General features: G+C 42.6%; 1 protein-coding gene and 1 long non-coding RNA gene across 7 annotated transcripts in view; one reads left to right on the top strand and one right to left on the bottom strand.

Moving 5' to 3' along the window:
- Positions 1 to 750, bottom strand: part of LOC115283290 — a 21,059-nt gene extending 20,309 nt beyond the window's left edge. For all 4 annotated transcript variants that reach the window (XR_003904993.1, XR_003904992.1, XR_003904994.1 and 1 more), the window contains exon 1: positions 547 to 750. This is a non-coding gene — a long non-coding RNA (uncharacterized LOC115283290). The remainder of the gene's footprint in view (positions 1 to 546) is intronic.
- ICA1 (islet cell autoantigen 1) overlaps positions 1 to 10,074 on the top strand; it is a 144,407-nt gene that overhangs the window by 344 nt on the left and 133,989 nt on the right. Inside the window, exon 1 of one of the 3 annotated variants that reach the window (XM_029929518.1) lies at positions 33 to 94. The exons of 1 other annotated variant lie outside the window; for it this stretch is intronic. The gene's annotated coding sequence lies outside the window, so the exon portion shown is untranslated. Of the gene's footprint in view, positions 1 to 32; positions 95 to 10,074 lie in introns of those variants that run through there. One more of the 3 variants, XM_029929509.1, reaches the window with a different exon arrangement.

The raw sequence follows: 10,074 nt of genomic DNA, 5'->3' as shown, positions 1-10,074 counted from the left end.
TTCCCTCGTCTTCTGCTGACGCTGACGTCGGATGAGGGAGCTGGAGGGACGCTCCGACCGCGGCCAGGAGGCTCTCGGGGGCCGGGGCTCCGAGGTACCTGCCCTCCGGGGTCGGGGCGGGGGCGCGCCGGGCGGGCTGCAGGCTGCAGCGGGAGACGCCCGGCAGCCGCGGAGGTCCAGGCGCTAGCCTGGGGCCGCCAACTGTGCCTCCGCGGGCGGCGGGTGACAGGCGGGTCGCCTTCTCCAGTCCCTGGTCCCCGTGTGGGAACCGCTACAGCCCCTTCCCCTCCCCCGCCGCCTCCCTCGGGCCTGGGCTGGTCTGGAGGATGCGCGCGCCATGAGAGCGTGCGTCAGCCCCGGGGGAGCGGGAGGGAAGCGTCCCGGCCGCGGGCCGCATCTCTCGCCCCAGCGCCCGCGGCGTCGCCACCCGCGACAGCCCACTCCACCCACGCCGTGCCTCGCCTTCCCAGCGGCTCCAGCCCCGGGACCCCGAGGTCCCATCTGGGCAGGGACTTGCGTCCGGGGCTGACTTGTTGACAAGTTCACCTGCCGCGGCGCCTGGTGTTTGCTTTTCCTCTTCGCCCCATTGCCCGTCTGTGGCGGAGGTGGCAGGGAGCAGATGGGTGCCTCTTTTTAACCACTAGTGCCAAGAGGCCTGAGCTTCGTTCCCAGCGGTTGAGGTGCTCACCAGCCTTGGACCTGACTGAACCACGCGTCCCTAAGCGGGCCAGGTCCCTGCAAACCCTCGCGCACCCGGTTTCCTTAGGGTGCTACTGACTCCGCCTTTCCTGCCCTCGGGCGATTGCAGCTCCTGCTTCCTCTAGTAGCGAACGCATCCTGTTATTATGTCTGCCTGTGCCCAGAGGCCTCCTCCCCTTCCTTCCATTAACCATTCCCACTTTTTTTTTTTTTACTTGGAGTGTCCCCAAGTCCCCTCATCTTCTCTTTGGGGGTCTTAAAAGTACTGTGCCTTTTCGCTGGGGAAAGTCATTAACTGCCTGGGTGGAGAGATTTGCAATTTAGAAAGAGAATCAGGTGCTTTTCTGTTTAGATATCGTTACAGAATTAGCACTAGAAAAGGTGCTAGGTAGCAACCTTAGACACCGAGATCTGGTAACTTCATAAAAATCATTAGGGCCTGGAAAATGTATCACCAGCTGGTTTGAGAATGATATTGAATGTAGGAAGAAAGGCACGGAAGGCATTGGCCATTAAGGTCTTATAAATTATGACTCATTGCAAACATGTTCCTGTCCAAACATTTCAGTAGTCTCTCCAGAAAAATCTCAAATTGGTTTCTGTGGACCTTTGGTTTACATTTTCTGAGATCTGAACTGTTTCTGGGGTTTGGGAAGTGAAATAGGAAATGCTTATAAATGAGATCAAGGCCCCAGACTCATTTCTATTTAAATCACACACACCAGTCTAAAAATACTTTTAAGTGGGTTTCAAACCATTTTCTCTTTAGGTTTCAGTTTTTATTTTTGAAATATCATGTGTAGAGAATACGATAAGGGCAAAATCAGTTTGTAATTCTTAATAGTTCAAATATCACTCTGTGGCTTTAGATTGCTGTGTATACAATTACAGGAGATGTGGCTTTTCAATTGTATTACTTTGCATTATATATGTAAACAGTTTTGCCATTATTAAAGATGCGTGTTTGGAAAATGACAGTTACACAGCCTGAGGTTTAAACAACTGACTGTGGATACTCCACCCATGGGTCATTAAACAGTAAAGGCACTGGACAGTAAATGCCTAGACAGTTTGTTTAATAGCTGCCTTTCTTCTATTTGGTACACTTGAGTATCTGATTTCTCTGAGCATTGTTATTGCTATGCATTTCTCTACATGTCAACCTTATGACAAATACAGAAGATTATGTTACTCAAAAGAAAATCTTGACACGGTAGGGTCACCCTGAGTTGGTGTGAAGTTTAGGGTTACAGAAGCCTCATATAAGAAAAGGTACAAAAGTTGATAGGTCACAAGGATCAGAAAGAATTTTTCCTTGTTGTTGGTTGAGTTCCACAGCTAAGAAGCCTGAGGGTAGGCGACAACATTTAGGATCAGTGCCCTGGTCAAAGATGTCCTTTTTATTCCATCTGTATTATCAGATTTATGGAGGCCATGGACAGAGATGCAATCTGTATGTTATTGTTCATGAGGTATTAAAGATCACTAGTTAACCCTATCTGCATCCTCACTCCCTTCTAGACTCTGCCTTGGCAGAACCTTGTACTCAAAGACTGATAGAGGAGAAAATATTTTTTCCCACTTTTTTTCGTAAGCTGTTACATTTTGTACCACAGTCATACCGAGCATAATGGAAAATATGTAGAGGGCACATAGGCTTTTGATCCCAAAAAAGCAGGATTAGAACCCCAGCTGCAACACTCAACTAACCATCTGACTTTGAGCAAGTAACTTATGCTCTCTATAGATGTCATTTCCTTATCGATAGAGCAAGAATATCCACCTCGTAGGGTTGTAGTCAGAATTAGAAATAATATACTTAAGTGCATTGCTCAGTAAATAAGACTCAAGTAATAGTGATTTATTCTTTTACATTCTAAACCTATGTGCTATCTGTATCTGGAGAGGATGCTACCACTCTTCTCCTGGGATGGGGAATGTGTTCCAATTTGGTTTTGAATAGTTCAAGTGTGTTGTACCAGTACTAAGAGCGTGCACTTTCTGGAATACTCCGAGGCTGGGAGATTCAATCTGTGGTCCAGGAACAAAGCAAAGATAATTTGTTCCAGTGGGAATAGATCTTCCAACCCCCTGCCACTCAAATGTGATCCATAGACCAGCAATATTGGCTTCCCCGAGAGCTTGTTAGACTTTTAGTATCTCAACCTGCCCTCCCCACCCCCCACCTCCTGGGACCCCTGAATTCAAATCTGCATTTTAACAAGATCTCGAAGTGATTCATATGTACATTAAAGCTTGAGCAGCATTGTCCTAACCTGGTATTTATCAAACTTTTGTGTCCCATAGGATCTTCTGGGAACTTGTTAAATGTAAACTCCCAGCCTGGCTTCTCCCATCTGCTCGTAACACCCCGGGTGGCTCTGATGCCACCACTCTGAGAAACACTGCTCTGAACTCTTCATCCAGCAGAGTGCTTAAAAGTGGGCCTCTGCCCATTGTTTGAACAAAGCATTTTGGCAGACATCTTTTTTAATATTCAACCTCCTTTGAACTAAGCAGGTATTATAATCCTTGTCTATCGGAGAAGAAATTTAAGACTACAGGCATGATATACCTAGATAATGCATATGGTAGAACTGTCTTGAACCTCTGTAAATCCTACTTAACCATGTTTTCACTACTCCAACATCTACATTAATGCACTATATGTGTGTGTGTGTATATGTAAGTAATTTCAAATACTTATGAATCTCTCCAGGACAAGGATGACTTACATAATAGGGCATTTTATAATGCTTTTAAATAAAGTCTTCCTTCTGTATGACTGTAGCCCAGTGACTTAGGATAACTGATTTCGAGCCTCATCCATAAAATAAGGTTGATGTTGACCTGTCAGGATAATGCACGAAGCATACAGCTCAGTGTCTGCAAAGTGGTAGTTCCTCAACTAATAACAACTACTTGTCCCAGTGTAAACTCAGTGAGACAGTGAGTTCATGAAAAGGGGATAAAATGGCATTGCTCATAATGAGAAGGCTTTTTCTGCTAATTCAGATGGTCAGTGCAGGGAAGTGGGGTCACTGCTCAAAATTTGTTGTGTGTATGCTAGTACTGGGAATCCAAGTCAAGACCCAGACCCTGCCCTGTTCTGTAGGAGTCTACAGCCTAGTAAGTGGGATAGAAGAGTCTGTTGACAATTACACTTCAGCAAAAAGAGGGCGGGGATGAAGCCCATGGCCAACGCACCCCACCTGGATGATAGAGAATGGAACAACACACAGACGTAGACAATCTAAGAAATTCATGGAGGAAATGACCCCTGAGTTATGCCTTAAAAAATCCCATAGGAATTTGGCAGGTTAAAAAGGGTTGAGAGGAGAGAGACAGAGAGTTCCCAACATAGTATCCAGGTTACAAAGAGAATACTGGCAAATAGTCTTGATGTCTAGAGCCCAGTGTATATGTGTGTCCTTACTAGCTGAGTGACTTTGGGCAGGTTTGATCATCTGTGAGTTGACAGAACTAAATGAATTAATCAGCACAGGACTGGTTTCAATTATGTTGCTGGATAGTCAGAGGGGTTGTGGAGGTATTAGAAAATAGAGGACTGATAGTAAAACGTATTAGAATTAGAGGAAATTTAAAAAGTCAGTTTTAGAATGCATTTAACAGAAAACAGGTAGAATTAAAATAGGATTATCAAAAAGGATAACTGAATGCATTACAGTCCTGTGGGTTCAGAAACAAGACATACATGTGTTCAGGGATGAATTACTGAGCATGTAAATAATGGTATGTTGTCAACCCGGAGAGTCTAGATTTGGGAGTGGAAAAATCCTGTTGTTCTAGTACTGAGAGTATTTGTACAAGGAGGGACTACAGAGCATTGCAGCCACTTCCCCAGAGCACACATTAAAATCCATGCCATTACTCACCACCATCATGATCTCTCACACCCACTTCTCTGTATCCAGGATAGGGCATGGACACCAATGTCTGAAACCTAATGGTACTTGGGAGAAATCTAGCCTTCTCTGTGTATTTCTAGAGAAGTGCATCTTAAGCCAGAGACCAAGGAGATAATTGTAATACATAGAGCACCCTCTTCTTATTGGTGGGAAGCCTGATAGCCACTAGGAGTCTATCATCAAGGTTTTCTTGTGCACAAGAGCCATGATGGTAATGAATGGATTTAGGACTAACACAACATCTGAGCCTGTAACTAGGAGAGATTGTTTTTATAGAAATGGAGCCCATTATCTAGTCTCTGTCATCCAAGAATTGAGTGGAATTGTTAAAAACAGGAGCATAGAGTCAAAAGCAAACTTAGAGGCCCTTGAGTGGCTCAGTTGGTTAAGTCTCCAACTTTGGCTCAGGTCATGATCTCATAGTTCATGAGTTTGAGCCCCACATCAGGCTGTGTGCTGACAGCTCAGAGCCCAGAGCCTGCTTTGGATTCTGTGTCTCCCTCTCTCTCTGCCCCTCCCCCACTGTTTCTCCCTCCCCCATCGCACCCCAGATAAACATTAAAAAAATTAAAAAGAAAAGCAAACCTAAATGTATCAGTTATTGACTTGGGGCGTATTATTTTACCTTTCTAAGTGTTTTTTCTCACTTGCAAAATGGGGTGGTATTCCCTTCATGGTGGCTGTGTCCACACATGAGATAAAGGTGTTAGGTGCTTCACACATGTAAAGCACTCAGTGAATGACAGCATATAACTTATCCAATACATATTTTCTGAAGACTTACTGTGTTTCAGGTACATGTGCTTGGTGTAAGGAGGTAATGATGAACACATTATGGTCCCTGCCCTCAAGGGACCTGGAATAGGGTGCACAGAATGCAGATATAATGAGTTCAGTGCAGGAAAGCGGGAGTGCAGGGTGCCAGCAGCATGAGGCAGTTAAAAACTAGTCAAGAACAGGAGTGGGATGGCCCTGGAGGTGCAAGGGTGGGTGTTCAGTTAGGAAAGCCTCACCGAGGGGGATGACATTTGAGGAGAGGCTTGAAGTACACTGTAAGTTAGCCAATTGGATAAAGAAATGGGGAGGGCATTTTGAGGGAAAGGAAGCTTCATAAGGCCTCCAAGAGGTTTAGTGTTTTCAGGAAACCTCTAGCATTCTGAAATGGTCTTAAGGAATAGTTCTGTATGGAGTGTAGTAAAATTTTTGAAGTTTGCATTTGAGTTTTTTGCTAAGAAGTTTGGAATTTCTCTAGTGGCAAGAGAAAGCAATTAAAGCATTTGGAGTGGGAAGGCAGCATGATTAGATCTGCATATTATAGTAGTAGTTCAGACCATGGTATAAAAGATTGGAGTGGGCAGATTTAGGCATAGTGATGCCTCTGAATGTCTTGACTAAGTCCTGACTGTCAGCATAGAAAGGAGAAGATGCATTTCTTTTTTTTCTTTTTTTCTTTTTTCTTTATTTTTTTTAATAGTTTATTGTCAAATTGGTTTCCATATAACACCAAACCTCTTCCCCACAAGTGCCCTTCTCCATCACCGCCACCTCTTTTCCCCCCTCCCCCTTCCCCTTCAAGCCTCTGTTCATTTTTAGTATTCAATAGTCTCTCAGGTTTTGCATCCCTCTTTCTCCCCAATTCTCTTTCCCTCTTCTCCTCCCCTTGGTCCTCCATTAGGTTTCTCCTGTTCTCCTCTTAGAGCTATGAGTGCAAACATATGGGATCTGTCCTTCTCTGCCTGACTTATTTCGATTAGTGTGACACCCTTGAGGTCCATCCACTTTGCTACAAATGTCAGATTTCATTCCTTCTCATTGCCATGTAATATTCCATTATATATATATATATATCTTCTTGATCCATTCATCAGGTGATGGACATTTCGGCTCTTTCCATGTTTGGCTATTGTTGACATTGCTGCTATGAACATTGGGGTACATGTGCCCCTATGCATCAGCACTTCTGTGTCCCTTAGGTAAATCCCTAGGCAGTACTATTGCTGGGTCATAAGGGAGTTCTATGGATAGTTTTTTGAGGAACCTCCACAATGTTTTCCAGAGTGGCTGTACCAGTGTGCATTCCCACCAACAGTGTAGGAGGGTGCCCGTCTCTCCACACCCTCGCCAGCATCTATAGTCTCTTGATCTGTTCATTTTAGCCGCTCTGACTGGCGTGAGGTGGTATCTCAGTGTGGTTTTGATTTGTGTTTCCCTGATGATGAGTGATGTTGAGCATTGTTTCATGTGCCTGTAGGCCATCTGGATGTCCCCTTTGGAGAAGTATCTGTTCATGTCTTCTGCCCATTTCTTCACTGAGCTATTTGTTTTTTGGGTGTGGAGTTTGGTGAGTTCCTTGTAGATTTTGGATACTAGCCCTTCCTCTTATATGCCATTTGCAACTACCTTTTCCCATTCTGTCGGTTGCCTATTAGTTTTCTTGACTGTTTCCTTTGCAGTGCGGAAGCTTTTTATCTTGATGAGGTCCCAAGAGTTCATTTTTGCTTTCATTTCCCTTGCCTTTGGGAATGTGTCGAGTAGGAAATTGCTGCAGTGGAGGTCTAGGAGGTTGTTTTCTACTTTCTCCTCGAGGGTTTTGATGGTTTCCTGTCTCACATTCAGGTCCTTCAGCCATTTTGAGTTTATTTTTGTGTATGGTGTAAGAGACTGGTCTAGTTTCATTCTTCCGCATGTTGCTGTCCAGTTCTCCCAGCACCACCTGCTAAAGAGGCAGTCTTTTTTCCCTCAGATACTCTTTCCTGCTTTGTCAAAAATTAATTGGCCATACATTTGTGGGCCCAGTTCTGGGTTCTCTATTCTATTCCATGGTCTATGTGTCTGTTTTTGTGCCAATACCATACTGTCTTGATGATGACAGCTTTGTAGTAGAGGCTAAAGTTTGGGATTGTGATGAAAGAAACCCTTTTGGTTTTCTTCTTCAATATTACTTTGGCTGTTTGGGGTCTTTTGTGGTTCCATACAAAATTTGGGATAATTTTGAGAAGCATTGAGAAGAACACTGGTGCAATTTTGATGGGGATTGCATTGAATGTATAGATTGCTTTGGGTAATAATGACATTTTCACAATGTTTATTCTTCCAATGCATGAACAGGGAATGTTTTTCCATTTCTTGGTGTCTTCAATCTCTTTCATAAGTTTTCTATAGTTTTCATCATATAGGTCTTTTACATCCTTGGTTAGGTTTACTTCTAGGTATTTGATGGTTTTTCATGCAATTGTGAATGGGGTCAGTTTCCTGATTTCTCTTTCCGCTGCTTCATTATTGGTGTATAGGAATGCAACTGATTTCTGTACATTGATTTTGTACCCTGCAACTTTATTGAATTCATTGATCAGTTCTAGAAGGCTTCTGGTGGAATCTGCCAGGTTTTCCACATAGAGTATCAGGTCATCTGTGAAAAGTGAAAGTTTGACTTCTTTGCCAATTCTGATACCTTTTATTTCCTTTTGTTGTCTGATTGCTGGTGCTAGGGCTTCCAGCACTATGTTAAACAACAGTGGTGAGAGTGTACACCCCTGTCGTGTTCCTGATCTCCGGGGAAAGCTCTCAGTTTTTCCCCATTGAGGATGATATTAGCTGTGGGCTTTTCATAAACTGCTTTTATAATGTTTATGTAAGTTCCTTCTATTCCAACTTTCTCAGGGGTTTTTATTAAGAAAGGATGCTGTATTTTGTCAAATGCTTTTTCTGCATCTATTGACAGTATCATATGGTTTTTATCTTTTCTTTTGTTAATGTGATGTATCACATTGATGGGTTTGCAAATATTGAACCAGCCCTGTAATCCAGAAATGAATCCGAGTTGATCATGATGGATAACTTTTTTTATATGCTGTTGAACTCGATTTGCCAGTATCTTGTTGAGTATTTTTGCATCTGTATTCATTAAGGATATTGGTCTGCAGTTCTCTTTTTTGGCTGGGTCTCTGCCTGGTTTGGGTATCAAGGTGATGCTGGCTTCATAGAATGAGTTTGGGAGTTTTCCTTCTGTTTCTATTTTTTGGAATAGTTTGAGAAGAATGGGTATTAGCTCTGCTTTAAATGTCTGGTAGAATTCATCTGGCCCTGGGCTCTTATTCATTGGGAGATTTTTGATAACGGATTTGATTTCTTCACTGGTTATCGGTCTATTCATGCTTTCTGTATCTTCCCATTTGAATTTTGGTAGTGCATGTGCATTTAGGAATTTGTTCATTTCTTCTAGGTTGTCCAGTTTGTTGGCATATAATTTTTCATAGTAATCTCTGATGATTGCTTGTATTTCTAAGGGACTGGTTGTAATAGATCCTTTTTCATTCATGATTTTGTCTATCTGGGTGCTCTCTCTTTTCTTTCTGAGGAGCCTGGCTAGAGGTTTATCAATTTTGTGTATTTTTTCAAAGAACCAACTCTTGGTTTCATTGATCTGCTCAACTGGTTTTTTGGATTCTATATTGTTTATTTCTGCCCTGATCTTTATTATTTCTTTTTTTCTGCTGGGTTTGGGGTGCTTTTGCTGCTCCCTGTCTAGTTCCAGTAAGTGCTCTGTTAGATTTTGAATTTGCGCTTTTTCTAGTTTGTTGAAATAGGCCTGGATTGCAATATACTTTCCCCTTAGGACTGCCTTTGCTGTGTCCCAGAGATTTTGGATTGTTGTATTTTCATTTTCATTTGTTTCCGTATATTTTGTAATTTCTTCTCTAATTGCCTGATTAGCCCAGTCATTCTTCAGTAGGGTGGTTTTTTTACCTCCACATTTTTGGAGGCTTTCCAGACATTTTCCTGTGGTTAATTTCAAGTTTCATGGCATTGTGATCTGAAAGTGTGCATGGTATGATCTCAATTCATTTATACTTATGGAGGGCTGCTTTATGCCCCAGTATGTGATCTATCTTGGAGAATGTGCCATGTGCACTCGAAAAGAAGGTGAATTTCCTAACTTCAGTATGCACAGTTCTAAATATATCTATCAATTCCATCTGTTCCAATGTATTGTTCAGGTCCATTTTTTCTTTAGTGATTTTCTGTCTGGTTGACCTATCCACTGCTGTCAGTGGAGTATTAAAGTCCCCTGCAATTAGTACATTCTTATCAATAAGACTGTTTCTGTGATTAATTGTTTTATGTATTTGGGCGCTCCTGAATTTGGTGCATAGATGTTTATAATTGTTAGCTCTTCCTGATGGATAGACCCTGTAATTATTATATAATGTCCTTCTTCATCTCTTGTTACTGCCTTTACTTTAAAGTCCAGTTTGTCTGATATAAGTATGCCTTCCGCCTTTCTTTTGGCTTCCAGTCACAAGATAGATATTTCTCCATCCCTCTACTTTCAACCTGAAGGTGTCTTCTGGTCGAAAATGAGTCTCTTGTAGACAGCAAATAGACGGATTTTGGTTTTTTATCCATTCTCCTACCCTGTGTTGTTTGGTTTGAGCATTCAATCCAT

Source organism: Suricata suricatta, chromosome 2 (assembly GCF_006229205.1).
Source record: "Suricata suricatta isolate VVHF042 chromosome 2, meerkat_22Aug2017_6uvM2_HiC, whole genome shotgun sequence".
Lineage (NCBI taxonomy): Eukaryota > Metazoa > Chordata > Mammalia > Carnivora > Herpestidae > Suricata > Suricata suricatta.
This window is presented reverse-complemented; position numbering and strand designations above follow the sequence as displayed.